The sequence below is a fragment of the Balaenoptera musculus genome, chromosome 7 (assembly GCF_009873245.2).
Source record: "Balaenoptera musculus isolate JJ_BM4_2016_0621 chromosome 7, mBalMus1.pri.v3, whole genome shotgun sequence".
In the NCBI taxonomy this organism is placed as follows: Eukaryota; Metazoa; Chordata; class Mammalia; order Artiodactyla; family Balaenopteridae; genus Balaenoptera; species Balaenoptera musculus.
The window spans coordinates 78446962-78465047 of NC_045791.1; the positions used below are offsets into that span (position 1 = coordinate 78446962).

At 45.7% G+C, this 18086-nt stretch overlaps 1 pseudogene; it reads left to right on the forward strand.

The window, feature by feature from the left end:
* LOC118897973 overlaps positions 1-18086 on the forward strand; it is a 71604-nt pseudogene that overhangs the window by 23677 nt on the left and 29841 nt on the right.

Here is an 18086-nt window from a genome sequence, read left to right on the forward strand (position 1 = left end):
CCTGCCGCGTTCTGAGATGCTACAGCCTCAACCAGATCCAAGCGGAATCTCCCAAGAGGAAAAGGGCAACTGTCCCTCAGTGATGTGGATGCCCAGCACCTCAACGCAGCCCACGGGAAGTCCAGCAAGTTCAGAGGCCGTGAGATGAGGCTGCGATCCCAAGGCAGGACGGCACCTCTGTGGCCAGCACTGTGGCCACCTGCACCAGCTAAGTAGGGGTGGTTCAGAATTGGCTGCTGAGCCTCGCTCACGTGAATCCCAGTCCTGCCCCTTCCTAGCTGGGAGACCTTGATCAAGTTTCATCATTTCTCTGTGCCCCAGTGTCTTCATCTGTAAAGGGGGGATAATTGCATCATCTCACTGGGTTGTTGTGAGGATCGGGTAAATACGTGTGAAGGGGTTAGACAACAGGTGGAACATACCAAATGCCGTGGAGTGTTTGTTACCATCCATTCCTCACCCGATCCAAAGTCGCAGGTGGGTGGGAGCCTCCCACGTGGTCTGAACTGAGTCCCATCTGCAGGGCACACTGAGACTCCCCTTGACCCTTTCACTACCAGAGAAGACCATAAGCAGGTGCCTATGGCTCTCGGATTTGAAGGATCGAATGACGAGGCTGTAACTCTCTCTCCTTAGTCCTTAGGGGGACACATTATAAGCCGGCATTGCTATTCAGATCTGAATCCAATTCTGGCTGTGGGCAACACTACCCTCAATCTGATATCAGAAGGTAAGCTACCCCAGAACACTCTGAACAGCACCTGAAAAGTTTTTGTCTCTTTTTAAAGAATTGCTATATCAGAGCCTAGGTCTCTGGCTCTCCATCCACCATGGGAAGCTCAGGCTCCTGGCAGGAGGCACACTGATGCAAGCGGTGGCTGACGCTTCCTTCTGCACCACCTGCCACACACACACAGCACCCAGCCTGGACCACAGCTCAGTTAGCCCGCGTCAGCCTGGGGCGGTATCGGAGGCTGACGTGAGGGCTCTCTGTGGCCTGAGGACCAGTACCTCCTTCTCTTCATGCCCACCGCCCCCCCCCCCCCGCCAGTTGCTGTGTGAGAAGCCACAGATCTAGTGAGGACACGCTGGGGACATCGTGGGGCCCCTGGGAGCAGGAGGAAGGCGATGACTAATTTTACATGCTGGCTGAGAGGGACGCTCCCTTGGGGCGCTCCGTGCTATACCACACTTGTCTCCACCGAAGTGCTCAGCCTTCACACTGCCTCCACTGCTACAAGGATGTTAGCACTCCCGTTTACTGGGTGCTGACTTTGTGCCAGGCTCTGCTGGATACTTTACACACGTCACGTCTAATGTGTCCAACCACCCAGCAGAGGTCGCTTATAGAGGTGGGCATGGGATGGAAACCCAGTCTGCCTGATTTCCAAATGGGCATGCTTGTCTCTTCTCCATCAGTGCCTCCCCAGGGCTTCTAACTCCCCGCTTCCCTTGTTCCTCCCCCTCCCTCACCCATCAAATACCCTCCTACCGGCTGTCACATGGGCCCAGGCACTGGGTGCAGGGGAGCACTCACACTGCCCCTTGTGGACTTCGGGGTGTGGCCAACCAGGACTTATATTACAGGCATTGTAACCCTCCCCAGGGGATTGCTGGCTAACACAATGCTGTCCCTGGTGGGTGGGAACTGAGAAGTGTTGGGAGAGACCTACTGGCAGAGGACAAGCTCTCATGCCCTCATTCAGCTTTGTGTGGGACCCACCCAGGGGAGAGGAGAGGAAAGGCCTCACCCCTGCCTGGCCCAGTCAACTGCTTTGCTGAGTCCTCCAGGCCTGCAGTCCAGGACGACCTTAGCTCAACCCCCAAAGACTAAGGGAGAAGCAGGCTCTGGGGCATCAGGATAGCAAGGATGGCCCGGCCCCCATGGGGCCTTCTACGCTAGGACTAGGACTAGCTGTGTTCTGCTGGCGTGTTGGTCGTTACCTTTGGCTTAAGGTCTCTGCTTTCCCAGCTCTGCCAAAGCCACCTCCAGCCCGAGCTCAGCCCGCTCCGGTGAGGCCAGTAGCAGGGAGGGAAAGGTCCACAGGGGCTCCTTTGGGGTCCCCCTGCTGCCTGCCTTCCAATCAGCACACCGCTGCTGCGCCTGGCGCGGAACCCACGTCAGATTCCGTGCACTGCCGCCCGATCTCCTCACCACATCTCCTCTGTGGAGCCACAACCACTTTTTAAAGCCAGAGGGGACTTCTCTGACCACCATGTGGTGACAATGGGGCTGAAAGGAGGTTTTGTCAATTGTTCACTTTGCTTTCAAGGTGTGGGTATCCCGCTTAGAGGCCAACAGCGGTGGCAAGAACAAAAGGCAAATCCAATGATTTGAGCTCTGTTAATAATGGAAACGAACCACATCTCAGCTTAAGTTACGCCCTTACCTTGATCACAGTATTGAACGAGCTAGATTTAGTTAACCAGCCTCTGCTGAAAGATGAAAACAGGCCTGACAGGCCTTGGGGACAGGAAGAGACCCAGTTCACACGGCACGTGCACTAACAAGAGTAAATGTCATGCAGCTGCTGCCACCCCTCCCTGTGGAAGGGACAAGGGGCCCTGGTCCACCGCGCGCTCAGATCCCTGCGCTGCTCCTCGCAGAGAAAGGTGACCTTTTCTTCTCCGCTGCTGACATTTAAGAGTACAGAATAATCTCGCATTCCTGTTGCACCTGTGCAGAAATGTCATGTTCCTCAACAGATTGCTCTAAGCGAACATTTTCTTGCTGGGCTGGCAAGTGCAGACCTGGAGCCGGAGGGAATTTCGGAGTCTGCGTATATTCCCCACTCTCAAAAGGTAAGAATTCTGCTGGTCACTTTTGAGAGTTGTTTTTCTCTTTGCATAACTGAGTCCAGTCATCTGTAGAAATTTCAGAACAGATGGAAGGAAACTAAGGTTGCTCTGAGAACCTATTTCCTGTCCTCTGTAGCCTGATGCGGCACCAAGGCTTCCAGCAACCCTTTCAGCTCCGGGTGAGCCCCTGCGGTCGTTGCTTCAGCTGTGGGGTGGCGCCTGCCCGGCCCGCGGAGGTGCTTCCACGCCCCCTCGTGTCTAATATCAACGCTGGGAGGCGGAAATTCAAGTTCTGCTGCTGCAGAATGAGCTTCTCCACCTGACCCAAAGGAGGCAGAGGCTGCGGCCGGACCTCCGCGCTCCCCCACCCCCGTGGAGCTGACCCCAACAGTTCAGAGAAACAGGAGTGCCTCACGCACCAGCCCTGGGGGAGATGTGGTCACCCAGCCAGCTACCGAAGGGGCCCTCTGTCCTCACTCCCTGTTCCCCGTGTTTCTCCCCCAAACTGTACCTGAATCCCAGAGGACAGTCTTGCCAAGAGGGGCAATACTTCATACACACACACAGTGATCCCAAGCCAGGAGTCACCTTGGTCATTTAGGAAGTCTTATATTAAGTCATGCTTTGAGCCACATATGACCTTCATTTATTTTTCCTTGGGAATGGAAACTTTGAGATCTGTTCCCGAGCCAGTGTGCATCTGGGTAAGGGCCCCAGACAGAAAAACAAGCTGACCAAACACAGCACCCTCAGTGGCCACACAGATGGAAACACACTCGAGGCACCGGCCATCTCCGTTAACCCTATGTCAGCACACCAGTGGTCATGGTGCCAAGGGTAAGGGGGGCAGCTATCACCATCCTGACTCTTGTCTCAGATAGAAGAGTCCCTAGTCCACTGTTGGAAAGTTCTATTCAACGCCTTTATGAACTTTGCAAAATGGAAAAGTGATGGCATCTACAAACCAAGAAATTCGGTGGGTCTCTTTCACACTTGCAGCACGTCACATTTAAAAGCACCTGTGTTGAGAAGCCTCCTCCATCCTCACAGGGGACAAAGGGAACTGGAGACTGGAGTTAATGGCGCCCGGAAATAAGAGCATGTGGAAATGCTCCAGGCATTTTGTGCAGAGGCATTCTGGCCTCAGGGGGAAAGTGTGCAGTGATCCCTGTTCATTGAGGGTATGGGGGGTTGGAGATGGACCTTTGGGAGGACATCATTCTCTCTTTGAACGAACAGGCAGCCAAATTGTCCTCAAATTGTGCCAAGCGTCCTTTGTGTCCATTTAGATTGAGTCTAAGTGATTAATTAGTGGCACCAAGAAGCAGAAAACTTGCTCTTAGCTTTAACATATCAAATAACTCCAAATGGCTTTTGTCTCCACAGTGGGAATTTGTGTCAGCCTTCTGACAGGCTCAGTGCCAGCAAAATGCCTTGGCCCATGTGAATGCTGGCAGGCGAGTCCTCTTCAAAGAGGGCACAGACACCGTCGAGGACCTGAGCATCGCCTACGCAGGGGTCGGGGCTGCCACAGTCAGTGTACAAAAATCCTGCCAGCAGCTCCTAGGGAGGTAAGCAACAAACCCTGGACACTGATGGTGAAGCTTGACATCAAAAAAAAAAAAAAAAACAAGTGGGAAGATGGAAACTCCTATATGTAGAATCATTGCTTGTTCTTTCTGTAATTTTGCTAAATGGATCCAACCTTATTTGACTTTGATTAATTAGGTGCCACTCTTTGGGTGAGGAATACAACAAATATGGCCCAGGACTGTGTTCAGCCCCAGTGCTCTTGTGCACATCAACATTCCAGCAAACCCACACAAGGCAGCATCCAAGTGGTACCTACCACTCCCACTGCTCGGGGGCACTCTATTTCTTCCTCAGTAAAGGCAGTGTCCAAGTCTGAGTCCTGTCCAGTTCATAATGGAATTGACCCTAATGGTCTATTTATTTAATGCCTGGTTCCAGCATGTTCAGGCTACTACTCAGTGCAGCCTCCCAGGCCTCAGTTTTCCTGAATGGCTTGTTTAGGTGATTTCTAAGTGCCCATCCAACTCATAAAATGAGACTCTGGGGCGTCTGAACCGCCACCACCATCCAACATCTAGCACGTGCCAGTAGTCACTGAGGCTGCCCTTCTCCAGGCGCTGGGGTGAGCTGCTGCTGGATGAGGCCTGCAGGCTGCTCCTGGACGAAGTCTCCCTCCCAGGCTGGGCTCCAGGTGGGAGGGTGGCGTTCAAGAGGACTCTGGTGGCCAGCTTCTTCTTCAAATTCTACCTACAAGTTCTGCAGGAACAGGAGAAGCTAGTAGAGCTGTTCTCTGTGCCTGTAAGTGCTCTGGCTTTTACGTGCTCCTGGCAGCGTAAGCTCCCGCCTTCCCCACTACTTTTGCAAACTGTGTTGTGGGCAGCCTGTCAGTTCCCAGCCATCCCTTCTTCCGGAACTCAGCCCTGAAGGGCTACTGCGTGAGGCTCAGGATGCCAGACTGTCTTCAGTGCACAGGTGTTTACCACATGCCCTGAGCTGGGAAACATGACGGGGCCCCTACCTCCTATGTGCAATTTTTTTAAAATCAACTTTATTGAAGTATAATTACATAGAACAAAATGCACCTATTTAAACTCAGAGAGTTTTGACAATTGTGTAAACTGGCGTCACCACCACCTCAAACAAGAGATAGGGTATTTCCATCGCCCCAAAAAGTGCCCTTTTGCCCCTCTGCTGTCAATCCTCCCACCCCTGCCCCCAGGCAACCCCTGATCTGCTTTGTGACACTATAGATTAGTTTTGCCTATTCTAGAATTTTATATTCAATATGAAATGTAAAACAAAATTTTATTTTTCAAAAAAACTAAAAGGTTGGGTGGTGGTGGGATGAATTGGGAGATTGGGATTGACACGTATACACTGATGTGTATAAAATGGATGACTAATAAGAACCTGCTGTATAAAAAAATAAATAAAACTAAATTCAAAAAAAAAACCCAAAAAGGTTTATATGCTAATATTTAAGTAGCTTCTTTTCAGAATTTCTCGTTATAAACTTCTGGAATAAGTTACCAAAGCAAAATATTTTCACTCTCTTTCTCCCTCTCTCTCTCCCCCTCCCCCCTCTCTCTTTCGAATCTATCTTTCCTCCCCTGTGACTACAACTCTCACCCTAACTTGCACCCCTGTTCCCCAGTCACACCCCACGCCAACAGCCCAGTGTTCCTAAACTGTCTGGTTTTCATTCATTCAGATGAAGACCCTCACAGGACTCCCCTGGCGGTCCAGTGGTTAAGACTCTGTGCTTTCACTGCAGGGGGCCCGGGTTTGATCCCTGGTTGGGGAATGAAGATCCGCAAGCTGTGCAGCGCGGCCAAAATAAAAAAAGAAAGAAAAGAAAGGTGACTAGAATAACTCTTGCTGCCATTGAATTTCTTAATCAAGACCCTTGATGTGTTTCAGTGACACCCAGAGAGCCTTCCCAGTTTTGCTGCTCTCCCGGAAAAACTGAGTTGCTGAGGAAAATAAGCAGGATTTGGGCTCTTTTGTGTACAATGAACCACCCCAGCTCATTCTAGAATGGCTTTTCCAACCCCAGATTTTCCTGCTTCTCCTCCTGCCTCTGCCCAGCTTGCTGACAGGCCTCTCTCTCCTTAGACTGACTTGAGGATCAGATTCAAACAGTCAGTCCAGGTCTTCCTTATGTGGAAAGGGAGGGAGGGCAAGGAACATTCACAGAAGTGGATCCTGGGAGGTGATGTGGATTTGCGTCACCCAGGCTACCCGAACCTTACGGTTTCTTGGCTACTTAAGCCAAGTCACTTTCAAAGCCCAGTTTAATCATAGACTAATCAGCTTATCTTTATTGTTTTGAATCGTCTTTCAGAACAGACGCCGTTATCCTGAAATTTCACACTGATTCCTAAGTGCTCTAGAAGACTTCCCGGTCACAGTACCCCAGGGAGTCCAAAGGTACCAGGTCAGTGAGTTTAATTTAATGGAAACCGAGAGAAACTAAGAGACAGCTGTAGCTGTGTGAACAAGCAAGTGCTTCAAAGTTGTGATTTTCCCTTCTAACTTTCTAGTTTTTGCTAGCACATTGGCCCTTTGTTCAGGCCGATCCAGGGAGAGGCTGGATCTAAGATCAGGCCTGAGCTACCGCTGGATGCGCTCAGGGCCAAACCCACCTGAAACAGTTTGACCATCTGACTAATAATTGAGAGTGTCTTCAAACTGCTGTTCTTTGGGCATTTCTTTGAAGAGCAGCTAAGCCAGGAGCGGGGGGAAGGACAGAGCAGGACAGTAGCAAGGTTCAGCCTCCAGCCCTGATTGCAAATGTTTAATCTCCAGTCAGCAAAACAAGAGCCCTGCAAGTAACGGAACCCCCTCTTCTTGAAGAACAATTTAGAAAGTATCTATTCTTATCTGTTAGAGCACAGCGCCTCCTGCCACCCGATCTCCACACATAGTCCACACATAGATCTTCCCTGAGAAGAGTTCCAGAATAAACACTTGCTCCCTTTACTTTTTAGTTTTTATTAGAGTATAGTTGCTTTACAATGTTGTGTTAGTTTCTACAGTACAGCAAAGTGAATCAGCTATACATATAGATATATCCCCTCTTTTTTGGATTTCCTTCCCATTTAGGTCACCACAGAGCACTGAGTAGAGTTCCCTGTGCTATACACTGTAGCTTCTCATTAGTTATCTATTTTATACATAGTATCAATAGTGTATATATGTCAATCCCAATTTCCCAATTCATCCATTTACTTATACTGCCAGTGATATTTTTGTGCACAAAAATATCACAAGGGCAGCCGAGGCACCTTAGACCAGATCTGGATAGACTCCATTGCCATGTGCCCCCAGTCTCCCACCAGAGGCCCTGCTCCTGCCGATAAGCAGGCTTTTGGCTTAGATTTTGGTCCCGCATCCTTAGGAATTATAGCACTCTAGGCCTCATCATCATGGTCACTTAATGTGTAAACACACTGATCATTGGAAAAGTAAGAAAGCAGGACAGGGAGACCCTCTGAATTCCAGAATAAAGGGGTACGGGACACCACTTGGGAAAAGAACATGCCAAAAGGGGAAGCCAGAGTGCCCATTCACCTACTTCACAATTTTGTCAAAACATTGGCCCTGTCTAAAGTATTGCCGCATAACTGAAATGACAATTCCCCAGTCTAGTTACAACATTAAATTGCCACGCTCATCTGACCCACTCCAGTGTTTGTTGCCTGAGGGTGACCGTCTGATTTCTCAATCCTGAATCAGGAGTGTTGGTAATCGGCCAGGTCACTTCTGAAGATTAAAGTTTTCCAGGGAAACTCTTGTCTTTCTCTGTAGAGTGTGGATTCTCACCAACCCCTCCAAGATCCAGTCGGACGCCCCATCATGCACCTACCAGGCCTTAAACATGCCACAGATGAAGCCGTATTTTGTGATGACATCCCCATGCTGGATAAAGAACTTTCAATGGCTGTCACATAGACTCTAACAAAATTGTTTCAAATGAAGTTAAAGACAGCTAAGCACTACTAGAGCCATCTTACGGAAAAAAACTGAACGAACCTTTTGGTCCACCCAGCACCACAGACTGGATAGCTTAAAAAAGTGAAATGTGTCTTCTCACAGTTCTAGAGGCTAGAAGTCTAAGATCAAGGTGTTGGCAGGTTTCTCCTGAGGCCACTCTTCCCAGCTTGCAGATGGCCACCTTCTCCTTGTCCTCACATGGCCTTTTCTCTGTGTATGAGCCTCCCTGGTGTCCCTACCTCTTCTTCTTCTTCTTCTTTTTTTTTTTTTGTCCCTACCTCTTCTTATAAGGACACCAGTCATATTGGATTAGAGCTCCACCCTTAGGACCTCATTTCACCTTCGTTACCTCTTTAAAGGCCTTATCTCCAATACAGTCACCTTGGGGGTCAGCCCCTCAACATATGAATTTTGGGGTTGTGGGGTGGGGGGAAGCACAGGAATCACATTGTACAAAAAATACTCTCCTTATCTTTAAACTCTAAAATGACTCCATGAAGGCAACACTCGCGGACGACCCTTGACAGAGGATGCAGCAGATTCAGGTCACAGCCAATCTCACATCCACTCTGGGCCTTACATTCACTGAGTAAAATGGCCAGTAGAAGCATCTGTATGATTTTAATTAATTTTTAAATTAAAATTTAAAAGAAATTTTTTTTAGCCAAGCACATGTAGTCACATGTGGTTATTATTGGTCAACAATGATAACTAAAACACCAGCCATTGGTAAGCTTGCACTAACAGTACTTCTACCCAGAATTTTCCACCTGCTTCATGGATGTACTTTCCGCAGGTACTCTGCCTGGGCCAGATCATCTGTGCTGTGGTTGCAGAGACAGATGTACAGGCAAAGCACACAAAAAGATAAAGGTAACCTGTGAAGAACTGGAGCCCATAATCTTCACCACTGAGGTAAGCAGGCTGCCTGATCTCTCCTGTAAGGTTGTAGAATCAAAAGTTCCTTTGCAAACTTCTCAATGTGAGACTAATTCAGGGCTCTACTTTTTTTTTTTTTTTTTTTTTTTTTTTGTCACTGGCTTGCTCTGGAAAAATCAGCTTTCTCTGGAAGATATTACTTATATGAATTAAAATTAGCTTTGGCTCCAAGAAACAGGAGAAAAATAGAAGTTTCTTTCTCTCTCACATTCAGAAAATCTAGAAATGGCCAGTCCCGGGCTTATATGTGTTTCTAAGTGTCAGGGGTCTGGCCTCCTTGTATATAGTCGCTCCGTCCTGTGTGGTTTCCATTCTCCAGATCACACTTTGGTCCACAATGGCTACTGAACTCTGGCCATTGAGTCCACATTTCAGTCAGCAGAGAGAATGAGGTGATGAAGAAGAGCATATCCCCTCCCCTTAAGGACCCTTCCAGAAGCTGCACATAACCTTCCTACCTCTCCTTGGGTAGAAACTAGTCACATGCCACACCAACATACCTAGAAAGGGGATCTGGGAAATGTAGACTGTATTCTAGGTGGCCAGGTATTCACTAGAAATTGGGGATTCTATTACTTGAAAATAGTGAGAATGGATATTGGGAACAATAATCTTTTCAAGGTAGAGCCCAAAAGCAGTGGGACTTTCATGATGAAATTCCACAGAAATTTCCACTCTCATTTCTGGGTCTAGATGATGGAATGAAAATGCTACTTCCAGCAAAAATAATGAATTTAGATTAGAAAAGTGAGATGTGGACAGGGGTTTGCATGTCCTAATTCAATGAAAGATAAGATCATAGCAATTAAGTTGAGAAAAGCTTATTTATTTCTTTGCTGGTGAAAGAAAATAAAATTTTTTCAAAGGCCCTAGTGAACCATTTGAACATTTTTAAAATGTGCCTAGAAGGTACAACTTGCTCAATATTCAAAGTGTTAAGGAGGTCATGTTTCTTGTTCTTTCTAAACCAAATCAACTCTGTTCCAAATTCCCATTTCGTCAAGTTTGCAAGAAGTCCAAGCCATTGTTCTTGGCTCACCCCCCTTCCTAGGGTTGTACTAGGATCCTAACAAGGGTTTCATGAAATTTTAATTCCAATCCCATTTCCTCAAGGGGGAAATGACACCCAAAGGACACACTCATGAAATATCCTGGGACTTGGAATGTTTAGAGATCTAGAGTTCCCTCCGATTAGGACTGTCCACCATCAGCAAAAAAATTCTTTTGCGAAGAAAAGTAGGTAGGACTTCCCTGGTGGCACAGTGGTTAAGAATCCGCCTGCCAACGCAGGGAACATGGGTTTGATCCCTGGTCTGGGAAGATCCCACATGCCACGGAGCAACTAAGCCCATGCGCCACAACTACTGAGCCTGCCCTCTAGAGCCCAAGAGCCACAACTACTGAAGCCCGCATGCCTAGATCTCGTGGTCCGCAACAAGAGAAAAGCCACCGCAATGAGAAGCCTGCGCACAGCAACAAAGAGTAGCCCCCGCTCGCCACAACTAGAGAAAGCCCACGTGCAGCAACGAAGACCCAACACAGCCAAAACTAAGTAAATAAAATAAAAAATTAATTAATTAAAAAAAAAGAAAAGTAGCTAAAAGAACAGTCATATATACCAATACTCATTAATCCATTCATTCATTAACGTGACTATATATATGAGAGGCAGTATAGGGTACTAGTTAAAAGCACAGGTTCTAAAACCAAACTGCCAAGTTTGAATCCTGGCTACACCACTTCCTAACTGTGTGACCTTGGGCAAGTTTCTTAACCTGTCTGTGCCATGGTTTCCTCATTTGTAAAATGAAGGTAATAATAATAATACCTACCTCATCGAGTTGTTGTAAGACTAAATGAGTTAATATGTGCAAAGCACTTAGAACAGTGCCTGGCACATGTTGATAGTTAGTACTTGATAAATATAGCATATATTATAATAAGATTATACTACCCTAGGACACATTTATGGGACGGCAATAAACATACTTCCACATGTACTACGGTGACATATTGAGATCTCGGTTTAGCAAAAAATGAAAATTTCAACTATATTCTTCATTTTCTGCTGCTTTGAGAAATCCAGGATTCATTATTAGGCAAGATGCTTCTGAAAATTAAGCCAGGCTTGAAAGCTGCCTCTATCACTTATTTGAAGCGTGACTTTGAGAAAGTTATTTTAACCTCCTTAAGCCCAGTTTCTTCATCTGGAAAATGGAGAGAATAATAGAATTCATGTGAGAATACATGTAAATACACTGTATATTGTACAGTGTTTGACACAAAACACGCACTCAATAAATATTAGCTGCTTTCATTATTCCCATTATCGTCATTAGCAAGAAAGGCGATGGACTTAAGGCCATTGGCAAGTGAGAATGCAGGAGTCAGGGGCCATTGTCAAGTGTGGAAAACACCTGGATCTAAAGGTTAAGCAAGGATCAGCTGTCCTAGGTCAACCCACAGAACCACAGGACAGAATGGCTTCCAGTCTTCATGTGTGAGTCAGTTCATGTAATCGTCCAAAAAACACCCCTAGAGCAAAGGGCTAGAAAGGCCCTTATGAGATACGCCAAATACACAGAGAAATGAACAAACTGCCTACTGTGTCTGTTGGGCTTTCTTGCCCAAGAGATGTGTTAGGACTTGAGTCCTCCCCCATTAACATGGTCTCCATCCTATATGTGAGCTCCCTACGTCTGACACGAGTATTTTTCTTCCAGAAGAGGGGAAAAAGGGAGGGCCCTGAGCCTCACTCTTACTGCATTTGGATCTATCACCTGTTCCCTGGAGATCTACACTGAAAATGAGAAATGAGAACTTATCATCCTGGACCATCACGGTGTCCCCAGATCTCAATTCTAAACGTTTCTCTAATCCTTGTTGGTTTTTTCTGCAATTTAGAAGGTATTTCCTCTGACATCTCGTCTCTGCGGGGAGTCTGCTACTCTAGTATGTGCTCTCTTGCTTCCCTGACTCCTTTGTGTGTCTTAGCAGATGGTGATTTTCGGGAGTTTACTGGCTTTTGGGTAAGAACAAATTGCCATTGGAAGAAAACAGTCAAAAGAATTAGCTCTTTTTCTTCCTGTCACTCAGGATGCCATAAAACACAACTCATTCTTGTGCCCTGAAAAAAAAACTTGAACAAGGAAACATTGAGGAGACATTTGAAAAAGTCGATCAAATTGTTGAAGGTAAGTGCCTCAGGATGTTTCACAGAATCTTTGCACAACGTTCTTCTGAAGCAGACATTGAGAACATGTGATTTCCTCTCAGAAAGACCATCTTCTAAAGTCTTGGCATTTTGCCGAAGTTCTCTTCTCTCGCTTCCTTTCAAATTGGCTTATGTGTTGCTTTGGGGGTTGGGGGTAGGGAGCAATAGAATAAACAGAAGAAAAATTCCTAAGACTTTGATTAGTCAAGGACAGAGTGAAGAACGGAAGCAGACACTTTCAACTTGTTATCCAGAGCCGCAGTCTCTGAAACAGATGGCCTCAGTTGTCACAGGACAAATGCCTGATCCATCAATGCCTTGGTCAGGACAAATCCAGCTGGCCGGTGCACGTCTCACTTGCTTTTGAATTCCCCAACCAGCATACAACTTCAGGCATTTCCCTGTGCTTGCCCTTGACAGGAGAAATCCATGTTGGAGGACAGGAACATTTTTACATGGAAACACAGTGAGTGCTTGTTATTCCAAAGACAGAGGACAAAGAACTGGACATTTACGTGTCAGCACAGGATCCAGCCCACGTGCAGGTGAGGTCCAGGATCACCCCCAGCTTCCTAATTGTGTCATGGCCTTCCACCGCCACAGCCTCACAGCTGGCCACCATTTTACCTGCAGAATCTTAGAATCCAAGTATTGGACATCAGCAGAGCAGCTAAGACCCCAGACCCTTTTCTGATGTTTTCTGGTCTTGTCAAGTAAATGAAAGAACTGCCATAGCCATTTTCAGTTTGAGGTGTACATTCATGGGCTTCGTGCTTAAATGTGATTGTGATTGGATGACAACACTTAATTATTTCCGTACTTGATTTTTCCCTAAAATAATCACTACAGGTAACCTTTGGAGTAAACACATCACTTCATAGCACATTTTCATTTCCCCAGTCATAAAGTGCTCCAGGGTTTAGCTGCAAACATCTCTTCTTCTTTAGTAGATTGTCATGTGTTCACTGGCTTTCACCTTGCTGGGACTTTAGGGGTAGGTGTTTGTCTAAGATCCAGGTTCTGACAGGAATCCAGGACAGTTTCCCTTTAGGAAAGTACCATTTTTCTGCTGGAAAGTCTGCTGGAGATTAACAATGTTTATAAATTCAGTAGAGCTCTGAAGGACAGATTCAGACTATCTCAGTTGTTTCTTTCTTTGTTTTTTACTGACAGTAGATGTAGATGAATTCTGCTGTGATGTTTCAGGAAGCAAAAACCTTCTTTACCATTTCACTCTTGTAAACCTTTCCCGTTATCTATGTTTTACAGAAGACAGTGTCCTCTACTTTAAACATCCCATCAACAGAATCACCTGTCATGTAAAACGAGTGGGTGGAGGTTTAGGCGGGAAGGTAGGAGGACCAGCTGTATCGGGGCTACTGCAGCTGTGGGCACTATCACGTAAGTGCGCCTGGGGACATGGGAGGGCGTAAAATGCACAGAGCTGAGGGCAAATCAGTGGCCTGAGAGTCACTTGGGCTGCTGTCATAACCACCTGAGTGTCCTTGGGCAACTCAGCCTCCTGTCTCTTTTTCTTTATAATTGTAGATAACACCCACCCTCCTAGAGCTACTGGAAAAGTCAAATGCACATAGAACTTTGAATAGGCGAATTTGCTCTATAAAGGAAAAGTGGTATTATAAGTTGAACACCTCCAGAGCTGACGCGGCCCCGTCCCCGAGCTTCAGGGAAGGTGACCCATTTAGGAGTGGGGCAAGTCACCTGCCCAAGTGGAGTGTCAAGGGGGAAGGCTGCTCCCCCATTTTCCTTCCTACCCTCAGCTGAAGACAGAGTCAGGTGAGGAAAAAAAGGCTCCCACGCTCTCCCTCACTGCTCCTGGGAAGGGCTTGCTCTCCAATGTGTGCTCAATGGACACATGACATCCCCAAAGACAGCTCCTGGGCTGACCTCAGCCGGAAGTCTTGCTCCTTCACTGTTCATGCTGTTCATGGCGCTGGCTTTTCTATTCCTCGTTCATTTTTTTTTTGGTAACATTTTTATTGGAGTATAATTGCTTTACAATGGTTATTCCTCGTTCATTTTTTATGGCTGTTTTTTGTTTTGTTTTGTTACTATGTCAAAGCCCCAGTCAGCCTGCAAATTTCAAAGGTCCTGCTTCCTTTGACAACTTCCATGTAGTTCAAGGGTCCCAAAGCACTCAGATATGTGTCTCATTTTGCAATGACAGGTGGGGAAAAGGTGGAATCTGAAATCCATCCCCAGTTTTTTCCATAATGAAACTCTTTGTATTCACACCCACCAAGGAGTCAGCAAGGGATAATTAATTCATCATATTCCCACCAAGCTTTGTGCATTCAAGACTTCTCAAACACGACTGCACATCAGAATCATCTGGGAGCATTTAAATCCCAGTACCTAGGCTTCCCCATATTGACCCAGGCATCAGTCTATTTTAAAACTTCCCCAGTGATTCCACTGTGCAGCCAAGTGTGGGAACCAGTGCCTTAAGCTACAACACCTGCCATGCCAGAGCAGTGTTCCCAAACTGCTGATACTAAGAGTCTCCTGGGCTCATAGAAATTCTTGCCTCCCCATCCCAGACCCACTGAATCAGAATCACCAGGGGATGGACGTGGAAACTGTACATTTAACTGATACTCCAGGTGGTCCTCATCATTAAAGAGGACCATAAAACCCTGTGGTAGAGTCGTGGTTTTCAACATGTACCTGAAGACACCTGCATCAGAATCACTGAGGAAAATGCAGATTCTAGGGCTCCTCCCAACCTATCGAATCAGAGTCCTAGTGCTAAGGCTCAGGAATCTGCATTTCACCAGCACTCCAGATGATTCATCTGCACTTCAAAGTCTGGGAACCTCTTCCCTAGAGAAACAGAAAGCCTGGACTTCCTCACTACCCAAGGGCCCAACTTAGCTAACATAGTAGCATTCATAGCTGAAAATGAAGATTCTAATCCAGACTTCCTAGGCCGTGTGCTTGGCCTTGTTTTTCCAGTTGTGTTGTTAAGTTTGATTTACCTGTTCACACTCTTTCGCCTCTGTAACTAGTGGCGGGGATATGCAAAATGGTTGGATCTAGGTGAGGGTCAAATTTGAAGCCATGAGAACACAAGTTAACTGACATGTGACATTAATCCCTTTTGGCTAGTTCGTCAAACAATGAGTTCTAGAACACAGAGATAATAGTAATTTAGCCATACATCAATTCATATCAGTGCCTAGCATATCATATGCACTCAGTGAATATATATAAGTGATGGGTGGGTGGTTAAATAAATGGTTGGATTTTTGGTGGGAGGGTGGATGGTAGATGGATGGGTAGAAAGGTGGATAGATGGATGGGTGGGTAAATAGTTAAATGAGGGGATGGATAAATAGGTGGGTGGATGGTAGATGGGTGGATGGATGGATGGATGGATGGGTGGGATGGATGAAGAATCTAAGATTTGTTTCTTTAGAACTGGTCACCCCATTCGTCTTGTTCTTGATTGTGAAGATGATATGTTAATAACTGGGAGAAGACACCCATTATTTGGAAAATATAAAGTAAGTATTAAAGATGAAAATATTAAAGTACCTCATTTTATTTGAATGGTTTATCCTTTTCTATTATTTTGATTTTGCTAAATTCTAAAAACAATCATCTTAGCACCTACAATATTAAAATGGATGCTGTGTGTTTGAATACTCATAATAACATTTTATGAGGAACTTTTAGTAAATTTGTTGTAAAATTATGAAGAAGCTAAATGATAAAAATAATTTCCAATAATGATAAAAAAAAAAAAAAAAAAACACTATTGGGGCTTCCCTGGTGGTGCAGTGGTTGAGAATCTGCCTGCCAATACAGGGGACACAGTTTCGAGCCCTGGTCTGGGAAGATCCCACATGCCGCGGAGCAACTGGGCCCGTGAGCCACAACTACTGAGCCTGCACGTCTGGAGCCTGTGCTCCACAACAAGAGAGGCCGCGACAGTGAGAGGCCCGCGCACCGCGATGAAGAGTGGCCCCCGCTCGCCGCAACTAGAGAAAGCCCTCGCACAGAAACGAAGACCTAACACAGCCAAAAATAAATAAATAAATTTATAAAAATAAAAAAAAACCACTATTGAAGGAATGGGATTTATGTTAGTGGCTCCTCAAAGACAAAGAGAAAGAAAGAAAGAAAGAAACTACAGACATTGTTGTACCAAAACTTCTTGACTGTAAAAATATTATTTTGCAGTAGAAACTGTTTGGAAACAATTTGACCGTTTTAACTGCAAAATTATTTTTTACAAGTGTTTCCACCGAATGGTTATGAAAGCGCCACAAAAGCTTTTTGCAAATAGGAAAAAAGAATCAACTAACTAGTGAAATAACTTAAATTGTCTCAAACCACATTCATTGCATTTTTATGCAACTATAGCGTAAACACTATTAAAAATAATTGCTGGGATCTGGTTGACAACAATACTACTTTTCAAATTTGTGATTGAGTGTTAGGACAGTTCTGATGTAATGCTTCTATATCAAACATGCTTCATTTGGGAATTGCTTATAGCATACACATAGCTAGATTTTCTGTCTGATTTTGTCATTTGGTAATTTTGACAAATGCTAGGCTGAAGTTTTCATGAAGAAAGGTTTGCTCAGCAAAATAGTACCATAAATGAGGGAGCAGAGAGATTCTTAAGCTGTTCGATATAAACCTTTCAAGGATTTTGGAATTACCATAAATTTTAAATTTGTACATTTTGCTCCATTTCCTAACTTCTCTGATTTACTATCCAACAGTTCCCTTGGAGTAGATGATAACCATATAGGTAAATGGTTCCATCAATGTATTTATCCCTGATTTCAGAAAGGCAAAGGGACCAAGGCCAATTCTTTTTTGGTAGAACTACACTAGGGAGTGGGAATTTTTCTTTTCAACCTGGGCTGTGCAGACAAAACGATCCAGGTGGGCGGGAGGGGAATGGCAACTTGAGAAAAATGCAAGCTGCCCGGTAGTAACAGCAGCACGAGCTCACATTTGTTACATGCTTCATCAGTGACAAAGTGCTTCACTAGCTCAGTTAAATGAGAGCAGTCATTCCCATGTCCATTCCCCGACCTCAGAGGCTTTCCTGTAAAAAGATGCACTGTGATTCATTCCAATGCACTCTGGAATCCCAGAGACTTTTCCGCAAGGGGGAAAACCACAGACTAAATTAGAAGGAAAACCAGTAAAAAGTGAAGGAAAATCTTCCAAGAACAAGGAGGAAGAGGGTAGCAATTATATGCTGGGAGACAAGTAAGAACTTTAGAATTCCATACTGACTGTGAAGCCAGAAAATTACACGTTGAAAGGAAAGGGCTCAGCAAAATTCAGGTCAGAGGAGGTCTTTGTCAGCCAAGCACTGAAAAACAAGAGAATGTCCAGATGTGGTCCATCACAGAGTAAACGGGGGTGGTCTGTCTTCAGTCCTGCCCGTGGAGGAGCTGGGCTGCGGCTCAAGCTTAGCATTAAATTCTAAACATATCGTAAAATGTCCATCATTTGGTGACAGGTGGGATTCATGAACAACGGGCGAATCAAAGCTCTAGACATTGAGTGCTTCATTCATGGAGGGTGCACGCTGGATGACTCGGAGCAGGTATGT